Below are 17,427 nucleotides of genomic sequence, written 5' to 3' on the forward strand. Positions count from 1 at the left end.
GTGGAAGGACTAAAATTCGAAGCCTGATGGAGACGAGAAAGCTGATGAGGTGCGTAAAATCAGCAGTGGCAGCTGCGCGGCCGAGATTCCTTGGCTCCCGGTGAGACAGGAGGAGAGTCCATCTCCTGCAGAGGAAGGCAAGGCCCAGCCGAGGCGACGATGCCGAATTAAAGTGGACTAGTACATTAGGTCACCATAGACCCCGGTGATTCAGCTCTTGGTAGAAAAAGAGAAATTGTTTTTATGTTTTACTTTTATTTACAGTATTTATTATTTCAGAGAAATTTATTTTTTCATGATCCATATAATATTACCATACTAAGTATTTCAATATAATATTATTAATATCCAGTTACTTTCAGATCTATTCATATAAATACAGATGACCAGTGTAATTTTAAAAAGATCAGGATTTCCCTGAGGGTCCAGTGGCTAAGACTCTGACCTCCCATTGCAGGGAGTACAGGTTCAAGCCCTGGATGGGGAACTAAGATCCTACATGCTGTACAATGCATCTTAAAAAATATATCATTCCCACAAAACACATTGAGAAATCGGTTTTATAACCTTCTTTGCAACTGTTTTCTCAATTATCTGACTGAATTCTCTTCCTGATTTTGCCAGGGAATGCCGAGTCCATGACCAATCTCTGCACTTCCCCTATCTCTGGGTGGGACTTATGCTCTATGGCCCCTTCTTGCTGCTCAGGTGAGTGGGATAGAAAGAGGAGGGGCTTATACTGTAATTCACCTTAATTCAGAGAGAGGACAGAGGCACACCATGTAGAATCTAGGCATCAGTCTTCAGGTGACCTGTTCTCTTAGAAGCCCGGAGGAAAACAATGACATAAATAAATTATATTGATTTATTATGAATAAAGGGAAGGAGGTAGGGGAAATGTCTCAGCAGTAAAAAAGTCACCACCAAGAATTTTTTTGAGAGGCCCATGAATTTCACTCAACAGAAGAGACTGCCACATTTTTATTGCAACGAGTTCCTATTTGCCTATTCTCCTAATACACAAGTTTCACTATATTTAATTACCTAGTTTGCTGGCACATAGACTATTTCATGATCATATTATTTGACTCACAGTGAAGACAGTACTTAGTTTTTGCTTTCTGATTTCTACAAGACCACGTAAGAAAAGGTCAATAAAACTGTATAATTAGGCACATATGCCAAAGCAGTAGACCTCTGCCTGTGCTTTGCTGGCCCTGGGGCATCCCAGTGTCTTGACCACAAGGACCAGCTGATGACTACCCTCATGGTCCTGACCCAGGAGTAATCCTAAATGATTAATTAACAGCATAAATTAATCACCATGGGCTTCCCTAGTGGCTGAGTTGGTGAAGAATCTGCCTGCAATTCAGGAGACCCAGGTTCTATCCCCAGATCGGGAAGACCCCTTGGAGAAGGAACTGGCAACCCACTCCAGTGTTCTTGCCTACAGGATGCCACGGACAGAGGAGCCGGGCAGGCTACAGTCCATGGGATTGCAAAGAGTCTGACACAATTGTGCGACTAACTTTTACTTTCTTTCAATCACCATAATTAATGGCATTAATATTATTAATTGAAGTAATAAATAATAATGAGTTAATTATGATTACTATGCTTCATCTAACTCTTAAAGGCTGGTTTTTTTTTTAATATTTTGCCTTAAGTGATTAGAAATGTTTTAAATAAGTACTTGGCTTATATTTCCATTAACTGCAAATTTCACTTAAATGACATAATTCTACATTGCTGAATAAATGTGGGGAGAATTCCCTTACTCCATGACTCTAATCTCAATGTCTTAGCTTTAAACTCATCATATTTTGAGTTTTTGGTTCTCTAAGTGTATAAAACTCTCAAGATCTCTCTACGTCCCTTTAAACTTCATCCTCAGAGAAGAAAGGATCACATAATTAAAAAAAAAAATGTGACAAGCACCACAACAAAGTTGTGAAGGATATAAGAACTCTAGATTTATGGAGTGGTTCATTCTTTATTTGGGAGGTATTTTAGAACAAGTTTTCTTTTAACTGAAGTCTAACTGATTTACACTGTTGTGTTAGTGTTCGGTATACTGCACAGAGATTCAGTTATGCAGTATACATAGTCTTCTCTATCATAGTTCATTAAAGGATATTGAATATAGTTCCCTGTGTTATTAAGTAGGACCTTACTGTTTATCTATTTTATGTATAGTAACTTGTATCTGCTAATCTCAGTCTCCTAATTTATCCCTTCACCTTCCCCCATGGCAAACATAAGTTTATTTTCTGTCTGTGAGCATGTTCTGTAAAACAGGCTTTCTTTATAGCATCTGTATCAGATCATTTCAACTTCAAACTGTTCTCTGTGGCTTGTTATCCAGCAACAGATATCTGAGATGCTAAATATTTGAACAGCTTGTTCAGTTTGTGACCTGGTCGCTGTCACAAGCTCTGCTAGTTTTATTTTTTTGCCCTTCATGTGTCGTAAGTCTCCCCAGGGCCGCTGCAGCAGGTGAGGCTCTCCTGGCCTCCCACCTGCATCACTGCAACAGCCTCAGAAGGGTCATTCCAGCTCCAGACTGCAAGGCAGAGCCCCTGTGCGTTGGAAGCCTGCCCTCCCTCCACCAGGCCTGCAGTGGTACGAGGGGTGCGGACAGCCATGTTGACATGCTTCCAGAGGCCCCTTTCCCGGTTGTTAGTCTGTTTGTAAAATCCGAGGAGATAGAAATGTGGTCCTGACAGTGTCACTTGCACTCTGTGAGCATCCTTTTAACAGCGGGCGTTGCTGTGTATAAAGTGGAACAAGAAGACACCTTCAGGGGAACTTCCCTGGCAGTTCAGTGGCTAAGACTCCGTGCTCCCACTGCAGGGGGCCCAAGTTCGATCCCTGCTCAGGGAACCAGACCCCACATGCTACAACTAAAGATCCCCTGCACCGCAGCTAGGACCTGGCACAACCCAAATAAATACAAGTGATTTTCTTTCTAAAAGAAGAAGACACTTTAGAGAGTAAGTCCTGGCTCTCCTGGGAGCAGCTAGTTGTTTATTGTCCTGACTGCTGGACACACTAGGTCAGCAGCTGCCCCACAACTGCCCTGGGGTTTGCATCAGGTGCAAACAATTCCTGCCCAGAAACTTCACGGAACAGGTGCCAGCAGGGCATCCGCCAGCACGCTGAACAGCTGTTCCATTAAATGCCAGGTGAACAATGAAAGGAAAACCCATCTGTAAACCACATGAGACCTGGTTTCTATTATCAAAGAAGTGTGTCCATGTGTGCAGGTTGGTATGTGTGCGGAATGTCTCATAAATTTGACTGCTCTTCTCAAATTGTACACATCTTTCTTCCTCTTGTGCTTCATTTTTTCTGTCTCTTCACCTCTCCTCCCCCTTCTCTGTCCCCTCTCCAACTCTTCACTCTGCTTCTGCTATTTTTTCCTATTCTCCTCAATATGCATTGGACAGAGAACAGAATTTACTGGAAGAAAAAAAAAAACAAAATAAATAATAAACCCCAAAATGATGAACTGGTAGAAAGGAACATTCTAAGTCATTCATTTTTTTCATTCCTTGTTAAGTTTTATGCTCTTTTCCTCAAATAATTTATGTTAGTAGCTTTGTCCAGATTTTCTAGGGGTTTATTGCTAATTTGCCAGAGATTCACCATGGAGTGTTTATCTTCTTTTGACATCATCTTGTGTCAGATGTGACTTGGTGTGCCTCTGGCAATGTTTTTATGAATTTTACCTTTGGAGCAAGATAAATTGGCCAAAAGTAAACTGGTTAAAAATGTGTATCTCCAACCATTAGTTCAAATGAGGATAGTAGTGAAGAACCTGCCTGCTAATAATTCAGGAGACGTAAGAGACACAGGTTTGATCCCTGGGTCAAGAAGAGCCCCTGGAGGAAGGCATGGCAACCCACTCCAGTGTCCTTGCCTGCAGAATCCCCTGGACAGAGCAGCCTGGCAGGCTACAGTCTGTGGGGTCACAAAGAGTTGGACATGGCTGAGAACATGCACACAGGTGCAATCATTCATTCAAGCACTGATAACTCACGTGACCTCTGAGTGATTTTGTGACAACTCAGTGAATGTGTCTGCTTTCAAACTAATTTTGTTGTTTAAAATTTTTTAATTCATTTTAGATCTTAACTTTATCTTAAACAATTATGTATCAGACTAAGGGAAGACACTTTATAAACTAATTACTACCCTTGTCCTGGTGTGTGAAGCTGCCCACCTCCCATCTGGACCCTCTCCTGACATCTCAGAGACACTTGGGGTCTCCCCCCACCACCACCACCACCCTGGCCTGGGGACACAGGACACTTCATTCCATTTTCCTGTTTCAGTAACCATCTCCATCTACTAAATGATATTAACTTAATTTAGAAAATTTTTCTTTGTTCTTAACATGCAGTTGATGTTCAGTATATGTCTGCTGAATGAATGGGATGAAGATCTGAAATCATTCCCACTCTCAGTGTCTAAGAACAATATTTACAGATAGTCTTACTGTGACTTCATTTGGTACCAAACACTTTTGTGGATGCAGATCCTCAGACCAACGCCACTAGGAAAGTGCCATGATTATCATCCTCATTTTTTAGATAAGGAAACTGAGGCTCAAAAGAAACAATTTATTTAAAGTCATCCATTTAGCAGGTGAAGAGTTGGGACTGGAACCCAGGTCTCTCTGGCTTCAAAATCCTTATTTCGGATGTTATGCAGCTTTCTCCTTAGAGATAAATAGGAGCTAATCAGAACTATGTTCTCCAGCAACAACTGCTTTTGTCCTATTTGTATTGTTTGGCAGTGGGTTGATGAAAAGAGGACTAGATTTCATGAAACCTTGGGCGTGTGCCCTGGTTGTTACACTAACTGGCTACAGAGAAATCACTTTGCTGATAAAGGTCTGTACAGTCAAAGCTATAGTTTTTCCAGTAGTCATGTATGGATGTGAGAGTTGGACCATAAGGAAGGCTGGGGACCAAAGAATTGAAGCTTTTGAACTGTGGTGTTGGAGAAGACTCTTGAGAGTCCCTTGGACTGCAAGGAGATCCAACCAGTCCATCCTAAAGGAGATCAGTCCTGGGTGCTCATTGGAAGGACTGATGCTGAAGCTGAAGCTCCAATACTTTCACCACCTCATGCAAAGAGCCAACTCATTGGAAAGATTGAAGGCAAAAGGAGAAGGAGGGGGCAGAGGATGAGACTTTAGATAGCATCCCTGACTTAATGGACATGAATTTAAGCAAACTCCAGGAGACAGTGAAGGACAGAGAAGCCTGGTGTGCTGCAGTCCATGGGGTCACAAAGAGTCAGACACGAACAACGACTGAGCCAATGAACAACAACAAGGGTGATCTTTGGTGATCACACTACCTCTTGAAGTGCAGCTTCCTTTTCTGTAAAGTTTGGCTAATAATACTGTTTATTTTTAGACAATGTGTGCAATTATGTTTTTAAAGTGCAAGTAAAATTAAGCTTTGTCTCAATATTTTCCTTTAGTATTTATCACAGTTTCTTCCAAAGTTGGTCTGGCTTAGCTGTACACAAGGAACAAAAGAGTCCAGATCAGTGTCTGGTCTACTATTTTAAAGAGAAAATAAAGTGCTGGTGCTTGGTAGGCGCTCCCCAACAAATGGAAACTCAGGATGATTTCCTTTCTTGATCTGGACTGTGAGTGAGTGAGTGAGTGAAGTCGCTCAGTCGTGTCCGACTCTTTGCGACCCCGTGGACTGTAGCCCACCGGGCTCCTCCATCCATGGGATTCTCCAGGCAAGAATACTGGAGCGGGTTGCCATTTCCTTCTCCAGGGGATCTTCCCGACCCAGGGATGGAACCCAGGTCTCCTGCATTGCAGGCAGAGGCTTTAACCTCTGAGCCAAAAGAATACAATGTAACTGTTATATAAACAGTTGTGAATACAACGTAAATGCTTTGTAAATAGTTTGGCTTTCTGGAACTTTCTGGAATTGTTTTTTCAAATAATTTCTATCAGTCCTTGGTTGAATCCATGGATTCAGAACCTGTAGACAGGGAGAAGTCACTGCATAACTAGAAAATCTCTAAGGTCCTTAGACCTTCCAAAGCCTTAGAGCTCCCAATCAATCCCCTGAGGCATGGTGAGGGACTGGAGATTACCAGGAGGAATCTCCCAATAACATACAATATAGAAAGGTAATTGTGATGCTCTGAAAAATGAAAGGAAAGCTATAAATACACACTCCAAAGGGAAAGAGGAACAGAACCTGTGATTGAACGTATAAATGAAGGCATATGTGTGCTCAGTCACTAGGCTATATCTAATTCTCTGTACCCTATGGACGGCAGCCCACCAGGATCCTCTATCCATGGAATTCTCAAGGCAAGAATACTGGAGTGGGCTGCCGTTTCCTTCTCCAGAGGATCTTCCCAATACAGGACTTTATCTCCCTTGAGTTCATTAGTAAAAACTAACTCACTTGGGATGGGAGCTGGTCCTTTAAGAAATTAAGGAATCCAGGGCCTTCCTGTGAGGGAATGAACTCAAGCCCGATTTTTGAGTTACAAAGTCAGGGAGGTCATCAACAGAGGATTCCTGAACTGTGTCCAATGACAGGGAAGTAAAATAAAGTGCCAGAAAACAGTCGTGAGGAAAGAGAAAGTTAAGATGCATACCAACCACGTCTCTTATTTTCTGTTTTCTTTTAGCATTTTTGTTTACTTGTTTTTTGCCATGTTGCACAGCATGTGGGATCTTAGTTCTCCAACCAGGGATAGAACCTGGGTCCATGGCAGTGAAAGCCCAAATGTTAACCACTGGACAGCCAGGATTCCCTCTTCTTTTCTGGTTTCCGGTGCTTTGACATATGGGGCTCTACTGAGCTTGGAAGGGCTGCCCCTTCCAGAGTCAGTCAGATCCTACAGAGAGTAAATAATGACCCTTTGGATACAAACACAAAATAGTGACCCTTTGGATACAAACTCATCACCCAAAGGCCACACCCCCTATCATCTCTTTCTTGGACTCTCACTCTCAAAGTCACCCTCCCACTGCCCTCTTACCCAAGGCCCAGTAGCAGAGAGTTAGAAACAGCCCTATGCTTCAGAGCCCTGAAACGATTCCCATGAGCCAATCCTAAACCTGCTCAGCCTGCCTCGCCTGTTCCTTCCTTCATAGACCACTGTGAAAACTCTCGCCATGGTTCCTTCTCATCCCTCAGCCTGCTGACAGGCACTGATGCCTCCCGACCCCCACCTCACCCTCTCCTTGGAGACTGTGAGTAGCAAACTGTCTTCCCAATGGCAATGGTCTCCTGATCTGTAGGCCTTCAGTTCAGTTCAGTTCAGTTCAGTCCCTCAGTCATGTCCAACTCTGTGCGACCCCATGAATTTCAGCACACCAGGCCTCCCTGTCCATCACCAACACCCAGAGTTCACCCAGACTCACGTCCATCGAGTCAGTGATGCCATCCAGCCATCTCATCCTCTGTCATCCACTACTCCTCCTGCCCCCAGTCCCTCCCAGCATCAGAGTCTTTTCCAATGAGTCATCTCTTCGCATGAGGTGGCCAAAATACTGGAGTTTCAGCTTTAGCATCATTCCTTCCAAAGAAATCCCAGGGCTGATCTCCTTCAGAATGGACTGGCTGGATCTCCTTGCAATCCAAAGGACTCTCAAGAGTCTTCTCCAACACCACAGTTCAAAAGCATCAATTCTTTGGTGCTCAGCCTTCTTCACAGTCCAACTCTCACATCCATACATGACCACTGGAAAAACCATAGCCTTGACTAGACAGACATTTGTTGGCAAAGTAATGTCTCTGCTTTTGAATATGCTATCTAGGTTGGTCATAACTTTCCTTCCAAGGAGTAAGCGTCTTTTAATTTCATGGCTGCAGTCACCATCTGCAGTGATTTTCGAGCCCCCAAAAATAAAGTCTGACACTGTTTCCACTGTTTCCCCATCTATTTCCCATGAAGTAATGGGACCAGATGCCAAGATCTTCGTTTTCTGAATGTTGAGCTTTAAGCCAACTTTTTCACTCTCCTCTTTCACTTTTATCAAGAGGCTTTTGAATTCCTCTTCACTTTCTGCCATAATGGTGGTGTCATCTGCATATCTGAGGTTATTGATATTTCTCCCGGCAATCTTCATTCCAGCTTGTGCTCCTTACTATACCTCAAATCTTCTATTAATAGACTATTTTAAAGCATGCTGATGGGGATTTCCCTGATTGGTCCAGTGGTTAAAATGCCAAACTCCCCATGCAGCGTCCTTGGGTTCAATCCAGGCGTGAGGAAGTCCCTCAGGTCTCAGGGCATGGCAAAAAATAAATAAAAATAAAACATGTAATGGCTCGGGCTTAAGATGAGGGCCTTGCTAGTCACTGAAAGGGTCAGCTTGTGTACAGGGTAGCCTATGGGGGAGGGGAGTGTTTAAGATCTCCTGGACCCTGGCCCTGGGCTCAGTGGTTATGCTTCAGAGAATAACGTGTGACACACCCACGCATGTAGATGTGAACTGAGAGAGTAATGTGGCTTCCTGTTGTGCTAGGCCAGTGCCCCAAGGCACGGGGCAGCAGACCAGCAAGGCAGTGCTCAGAGGGGAGAAGTGTGATCCCCCTTCCAGGGTGTGCGTGCATGCTAAGTCACTTCAGTTGTGTCAGACTCTTTGCAACCCCATGGACTGTGGCCCGCCAGGTTCTCTGTGGGGTGAACAGAAGCTCTGGCCAGTGGGAATGGCCCCACAGATGTCATGTCTGCTCCTCCTTAGAACTGTCAGAAGACTAACTCCACCATGTTTGACCAAACCTCCATGGGGAGCTTGGGCTATTTGGGGAAGAGCGGAAGGAGTCTCAAGAAAGGAGGATCAGACTTCCGACAAGAACTGCTCTTAAGCAGTTAATTAGCAAGAGGAAGTCCATGGACCGCAAGTTCTCAGTCACAGGTGGAGGGTACTGATTATAGAAATGATCAGAGCAGAGAGAACCCCAAGGCAGAGCTGAGCAGGCAGGGCATGGAAGGCGAGAGACAGGAACCAAGACACCATCACAGTTCCCTACCCTGAGCCTCTCCGCTGCTGAAATTTCATAAACAAGCAATTTGTCTCTCTAAATAATTACAGTCTCCTTCTATGATTTTCAAAGGATCATTCATCTTGCTCACAGCCCTCTTCTCATTGTAAGAGTAACTTCTTCCTGCTTCCCTTTCAATTGTTTTATTTATTTGTCTGACTGGGGGTGGACAATGGGCAATGTTTTAAATGGAACAATGGAGAGACCATGACTATCACAGGCCCAGTTCAGAGCTCTCCTCTTTCTATGGATGTGTTTAGACTCACTAAATCAGGTGAGCAGAAACCACAGCCCAGACCTCCATGGTTTACTCCAGTAATTAACAGAGTGATGAGCCAAATTCGGGGATGAAGGACAGGCACAAGAAAAGTGCTCATTATTACTTCCTTGTTTCTGTGTTTTCCTCATTGTTTCATTTGTATAAATAGCTCGAGGAGAGTACATCAAAGCCACAGAATCTCTTCCTTCCTAATGTTGTGTGACATGGAAAGTGCTGGTGGTTGGAATTCCCAGATGGTCCAGGGGCTAAGACTCCACACTCCCAATGCAGGGGGCCTCGGTGCAATCCCTTGTCAGGGAACTAGACCCCATATGCCTCAACTAAGAGTTTGCATGCCACAAATAAAGATTCCACTTGCCACAATTAAAAAGATCCCGCAAACCACAGCTAAGACTCAGTGTAGTCTAATAAATAAATAAAAATAAATATTAAAAATAAAAGAAAGGCTGGTGGCTGGTGTCCACATGCAGACTAAATACAGAACTCTTTAAGTACAGACCTGCAGTCCACCGCTGGCAGGACCTTCCAAGTTGTGTCAGGGAAGCTGGGGATGCCGGTTGGCACAGGGAGTATCATAGCCAGAAGGAGAAGACCAGTGATCTGGATCCCCACGAGGTCTGTGACATCGGGATCCACAAGCACCCTACCCCAAACTTAAGGGGTCTCACGCTTTGGCTGCTATCATCAGAGCTCTTCATACCAACACAAATTCATGGACCTCCTCTCCTCCAATCACCCTTTCCTTTGGCAGAGGCTGGGAGGATGGAGCAAAAGAGAAAGGGACCTCAAGTCTGGTAACTACTCAGGCCTTCCTAGCACTTCCAGTGGGCTGGGTCTCAGTATTTTCATTTACAAAATGAGAGATCTGCAGCAGGCAGGACCTTCCAGCAAATATTATTCTGCAAACATTAGTCCCTTTACCTTTCTTTCCCCCTTGTATTATGAAACACACAGGCTTCTCTGGTGGCTCAGTGGTAAAAGAATTCAGGACTTTGGGAAGGTCATGTACATCCTGCTTTATTTAAAATGGATAACCAACAAAAACCTATTGTATAGCACATGGAACTCTGCTCAGTGGTATATGCCAGCCTGGATGGAAGTGGGGTTTGAGGGAGAATGGATACATATAAATGTATAGTTGAGTCCCTTCACTGTTCATCTGAAACCACCACATTGTTAATTGGCTATACACCAATACAAAATGCTTTTCATGTTAAAAAAATAAAAAATAATAAAAAAAATTTTAAAAAGAAAGAATCCAATTAAAATAAAAAATCACATCATAAAATAAATAAATAAAAGAATTTGCCTGCCAATGAAGAAGACACAGGAGACTTGGGTTCAGTCCCTGAGTAGAGCCCCTGCAGGAGGAAATGGCAACCCACTCCAGTATTCTTGCCTGGAGAATCCCATGGACAGAGGAGCCTGGCAGGCTACAGTCCATGGGGTTGCCAAGAGTTGTACACGACTGAGCAACTGAGTATTCATGCATGCATGAAACACACATTTACTCCTTCTTTTCTTTTTTTAAATTTTATGTTGATTTACAATGTTGTGTTAGTTTCAGGTGTACAGCAAAGTGATTCAGTTATACATAGACATATATGTATTCTTTTTCAAATTCTTTTCCCAATTATTATAGGTTGTTACAGAATATTGAGCAGAGCTCCCTATGATATGCAGTAGGAACTTGGGACTGCATTTTCCCTATCTTTCCTTTTCCTTCAAAGTCATTTTTAGCCTAAGCAATTGGCAAATACAGGGGAGTTATGATGTGAGTAAGAAAGATTATGAGTGTATTTCTTGGTCACTTGTTTGTACTGTGTTTCATGAAGCACCACTACATTCTTTCTGTTGGAAGCAAGTTGTGATTTGAATAGAAAGTGTGACCTCGTGGGTGTCAGAGCTCTTACATACTCAGGGATACACATAACATATTCACCTTTGAGTTTAACTGAACTTCTGTGCCTCGTGGGCCCACCGGAAGTCTGTGCCCACTGGGCACTGTGAATGCTATATGTGAATGAGGAGGGCATGCACATTTCCTGCTTGCCTGCGTGCTCCACTGTCCCATCGCCTCCACTTACAAACACCACCTGAAAGACAAAATCAAAAGTTGCTAGATGATGACAAAAAGCAGAGCATTAAGCCAAGCCTGCACCCCTCTGAACACCAGTCCTGGGCAGCTACACCGTCCACACGCCCACGAAGCCAGCCCTGATGGTAAGGCCTGGACTCCAGCCAGATCCATCTTTGTCGTGTTTGTGCTCTGGACTAAAAGCAGATTCACTGTGATGCTGCTAAATCTTCAGCTTCAGAGACTCTCAGCTGCCCAGGCTGGAGACTCTTAGAAGCTAAAAGGAATCATAAAATGTTCTTCCCAGGTGGTCGAGTAGTTGAGAGTCCACCTGCCAATGCAGGCATTCAATCTGAGTTCCTAGAAGATTCTGCATGCCATGGGGCAACTAAGCCTGTGTATCACAACTGCTAAGCCCGTGTGCCCTAGAGCCTGTGCCCCAAAACTAGAGAAGCCACCACAATGAAAATTCCATGCACCGCAACTAGAGAGTGGCCCTCGCTTCCCACTAGAAAAAGCCCTCACACAGCAATGAAGACATAGCATGGCCAAAAATAAACCAATAATCTAAAAACAAACTAAAATATTCTGTATGGGAAGGAAGAGCCAGGCTCAATGCTGAAGTATTTCTCTGTAGGAATCTAAAAATATCTCAGAAGAAGGAGGCCTTCTTAGCTCCTGTAATTTGTTTTTTAGCTCCTGTAATTTGTTATAAACTCTTTACTCATCCTAAAAGAATTCACATTTATACTTCATTTGATGTGTGTTTTCTTAAAGAGATGTCCCTTGGGCCCCACACTATCTAGGTTCACGGCTGTGCTGAACTCAGTAGGGAAAATAAAATTGGCTACTTTTTTTTCTCATCCCACTCATCAAAGAATGGAAGCCACAGGAGTTCTGAGCTTTATTAACATTCCATCTGCTACACTTGCTCTCTGAACACAAAGCAACATTTGAGTCCCACCCAGAGAATACCCTGATTTCCTCCACATTCATGTCATCATCAGTTTTCCTCCCATGAGGTGGGGGCGGTGGGGGCTCAGGATTCACACATGCCACCATGCCTGACTTCATCCCTATCGTGAATTTAGCACCATTCACCCCAAATAAAAGAGTCCCTTGGCCTTCAAGGAAATTAAAACAGTCAATCCTAAAGGAAATCAGCCCTGAATATTCATTGGAAGGACTGATGCTGAAGCTCCAATACTTTGGCCATCTGATGTGGAGCCGACCCACTGGAAAAGACCCTGATGCTGGGAGAGATTGAAGGGAGAAGGAGGAAGGGGTCATCAGAGGATGAGATGGCTGGATGTCATCACCAAGTCAATGGGCATGAATCTGAGCAAACTCTGGGAGATACTGAAAGATAGGGAAGACTGGCGTGCTGCAATCCACGGGGTCACAAAGTGTCATACACAACTTCGTGACCGAAGAACAGCAATGCCAATAACACAGGCTACGTTTATAAGATTATTCTTGAATGCTCTAAGACAATGATTACTTATTTTCCAGGGAGAAGGGACTTCAAACGCCTTATGTTTCAAAACCCCAAATCCTTTGCTAGAACAACCTGAGACATTCAATACATTTCTGAAAACTGTCAGGAAGTGCTGAAAGAACTGTGGCCTTCACTGGGTAAATAATGACTGTTAAGCAATGAGTCAACCATTTGGGACCTATTGGACTTGAAAACCAAGATCTAGGTGGGGCTGTCAAAGAGAAACTGGCAGGACTGGAAGGCTGGCCACCCAGAGGGCAGGGGTGAAGTTGGGGTGGGGAATTTTCAGAACAGCCAGGATACCTGTTGAGTCCAATATTAAACATACAGATAGATATCCATTTCAATCCTTTTAGATCTGTCTGTTTGTGGCAAAATATCCCTGGTGGCTGTCCAGAGGATCTGGGCTCTAGAGAGGGAAAGTGGTGAGAGACAGGCGTGGCCAGTGGGGCTCTAGTCAAAAAGTTCATGTATCAACTCATGCAGCTGAGGAGAAAGAGGATTAGAAGGGAACTCCATAGAACCCAGTGGAAGGTGAGCACCATAGATAAGGGATCCTCTCATCTGGATCATTGTGTTTTGTTTTTTCTTGTTTATTTGCTTATTTGATTTTAGACATTATCTATTGACCTCCCACTACAAAATATTGGGAGTTAGCTCTCTCTGCTCATCACTCAACCCTGTGCTACACATAAACCCTACCCTTCTGCCCATCCTGCCAATGTAGATTTCTGGTTGAATCCTTATATAGTGTATTTAACCATTATTACAACTGTGTAATTATTGTTCACAGCCAAGCTAGGTCTGTATTACAGGGAATGTACTATGATTACATTTGATTTTTTTTAATGTAAGTTTTTACTTTTCATTGAATTAATAATGCATCATTTTGGGGGGGGGTTATTTCATTTTCTTTCTCTTTTTTTTCCTCTAGTACTTTTTTAAGGAATAAATTACACACAGTAAAACATATCTTGAGGGCCCAGCTTAACGCCTTCTACATAGGATATGCCTGTGACAGCTGGACATATCTGTCACCCTAGAAGTCCCCTCTGTGGCCCTTTCCGCTAACACCCATCTGTCCCAGTCCCTAGGTCCTGCTCCTTTTGGATCAAGAGAAGCAGAGGCAGGCACAAGTGTGACTAAGAGGAATAAATTCCTGGGGACACAAGAGCCTGGTTCAGGAACTTAGCAGGGGTAATGGACCACAGTGCTCCCAGTCTGTGAGTGACATCATTCCAAATCCCACGGGATGAACACAGATGACTCAGACATCAGGATGGTTTGACCCTCTGGGAGAGAAACTTGTGGATCCATCTGGGAAAGGCTGTGGAACAGGATGGCTGGAAAATGAACATGAATGCTCCTAGAGCCTCATGGAAATAATCAGTTGGGTGAAAAAATATGACTTACCAGTTGTTTAGAATTTTGGCTGCTGAAACAGGCACATGAAAAGATGCTCAGTATTGTTCATTATTAAAGATATGCAAAAGCACAATGAGGTATCACCTCTTGCAGAATGGCCATCATCAAAAAGTCTACAAACAATAAATGGTAAAGGACTGTTTGGCTTGACTTAGCATGCTGTAGTTCTGCTTTGTGGACATAGTTCAGCTTCTCTTTAGTGATGACCTCATAGAAAATGCAAAAAAAAAAACAAACTGGCTATTCTAATTCTTCCAAAAGTGTATATCAAATTGAAGGAGAAATAAGAAAAGAGAGGATAAATAGGTATACTTTTTAGTGGACTGAGAGACTCTAGGTAGCAAATATTGATTTCCATGGCTGGCACACAAATGAGTATATTGATCCTGTCCTTTTTGTTGAAGGTGCCAAGTTGCATTTTCCACTCAGTTGAAGACTACAGTCTAGGAACAGGCAGTGTGATTAAGTCAGTGCAAGGCTAATGACTTACTTTTCAGATCCCACTGTGTGCCCTGACTTGAAAAATTTCAATATTCTTTAGACTCCAGAAGGAAAAGGAAACTTAATTGATTCTTTCAAGAGTGATATATTATAACAGTACCAGCAATCAAAATGGACTTTATTGGGTGACATTTAAATGACGCCATCCTTGGGAGGCATTTTGTACTCGAAATTGCTTAGCTTCTTTCTGCTGCTCCCCACCGCCAGGACTCTGATATTCCAGGGCAGGAAATGAGAAGTTGCTCAAACCATCTCAGGTTGGGCTTTCTTGATATACTGCATCAGCTGTAGGGATAAAGTGTCCCTGGAAAAAACTATGTAGCAGGAAACTAGTCTATGCTAGGCATTCAATAAATGAGATTTCAATATTTAGGGTGAGAAGAGCATGCAAAATGAATTATCAATCATTTGTGTATCTCATTGCTTTTTTTCATGGTTGCAAAAACATCACTTACAGATCAGTAGCGATTACATTTCAGAAATCAGGGTCATGCATGAACTTGTGACCTCAGTGGGTGGCAGGAAGGGACACTGCAGAAAGCATACTGATCAGTTTCAGATGTGAGTGAGAATTTCAGACGACCTTCATTCCAAGGACAACTCCCATCTAGGTGGTTACCAGTATCCTCCCATGAACTCTTTATGGAGAGACAGCACTTTTCCTGCACATAGCAGGTGGCTTCTCTTGGCTACTGCCTGATGCCAGGATCCCAGCCCCCGAGGGTGGCAGCTTACTCCCCCTTCCTGTGAGCAGATGAACAGCAGATGGCCATGTGTTTCTCAAGGACAGAGCCTGTGGCTTTCCCCAGCCAGTTAGAAAAATTAATCTGGATGAAAAAGAGAAGGTTTCAGGATAAAGCCAAAAAAAAAAGTCAAGTTCTTATACCCAGGCAACATGCCTTTCTGAACAGAGAAGAAAATGTTAAACTGAACATAAATATGATGGTGACGGTCATGGCAGGAAATCAAAGCAACCTTGAAATCCCAAAGTGCCCAAGTAAAGGAGCAATAAAGAGAGGTTTATTTTCCCAGATATAAGTTTCTTATTCTTTATGCACACCACAAAAACAATAAAATTTTGAAATGGAATAACTCTTTAGCCTTTTAAAATAAAATTCCTCAGAAGATCCAAAAGTTAAAATGGATTGTTAAGACTAAAAATAACAGTAAAGAGGATAAATGCTCTTTGGTGAGAGAATATAAAGCAGCAAAGGAGTATGTTTCCAGAATTTAGGACTGCTAAATGTAGAGCTATTCATGTGCCAACAGCTAATAAAGAGGCCCAAGCTGATCTATAGCAAGTGAAGTTCATTTCAAAGAGACATCACCGTTTGTAACAATCCTACAATTTGGGATGACTGGGGTAGACTTTGAGGACATTGAGGGCTTTATGCCCAGTGAAATAAGTTAGACAGGGACTTCCCTGGTGGTCCAGTGGCTAAGATGCCATGCTTCCAGTGCAGAGGACATGGGTCTGATCCCTGGTTGGGGAACTAAGATTCCACATGCTGCACAGTATGGCCAATAATAATAATAACTGAATAAAACACAATAAAATGGCTTTAAAAAAGAAAGATTCTTTTTAAAAAATAACTTAGAAAGACAATTACCATATAACCTCACTTTTATGTGAACTCCAAGAAAACAAAAAGCCATGAACTCATAGATACAAAGAACAGATTGGTGGTTGCCAGAGGTGGATGTGGCGGGCGGGCTGAAACAGGTGAAGGGAGTCTAAATGTAGAAACTCCTAACTACAAAGTAAATAAGTCCTGGGAATGTAACTTACAGCAGAGTGACTGTAGTTAAGAACACTGTACTGAACACTGTATTTTGTATTTGAAAGTCACTAAGAGAGTAGAACTTGATATTTTCACAATAAGAAAAATAGATTGTGGGATTTTCCTGGTGGTCCCATGGTTAGATCCACCTTCTATGGCAGGTCCCGTGGTTAGAATCCACCTTCTATGGCAGGGGACACAGATTCTATCCCTGGTCAGGGAACTAAGATCCCACATGCTATGAGGCAACTAAGCCCTCGCACTGCAACAACAGGAAAAAAAACAACAACTCTGAATGCCACAATGAAGACCTGGCACAGCCAGAATTTAAAAAAAGAAAAGTAGTTTGTAGCTATGCATGGTGATGGATGCTAACTAGACTTCCTGGGATGACCATTTCACGATAGATACTGATATTGACCAGTCCATCCTAAAGGAAATCAGTCCTGAATATTCATTGGAAGGACTGATACTGAAGCTGAAATGCCAATACTTTGGCCACCTGATGCGAAGAACTGACTCATTTGAAAAGCCCCTGATGCTGGGAAAGATTGAAGGAGGGAAGAGAAGGGGAGAACAGAGGATGAGATGGTTGGATGGCATCACTGACTCAAGGGACACAAGTTTGAATAAACTCCAGGAATTGGTGATGGACAGGAAAGCCTGGCAGTGCTGCAGTCCATGGGGTCACAAAGAGTCAGACATGACTGAGTGACTGAACTAAACTGATATTAAATCATTATGCTGTACAGATCAGATCAGATCAGATCAGTCGCTCAGTCGTGTCCGACTCTTTGTGACCCCATGAATCACAGCAC

The sequence above is a fragment of the Bubalus bubalis genome, chromosome 4, assembly GCF_019923935.1.
Source record: "Bubalus bubalis isolate 160015118507 breed Murrah chromosome 4, NDDB_SH_1, whole genome shotgun sequence".
Lineage (NCBI taxonomy): Eukaryota > Metazoa > Chordata > Mammalia > Artiodactyla > Bovidae > Bubalus > Bubalus bubalis.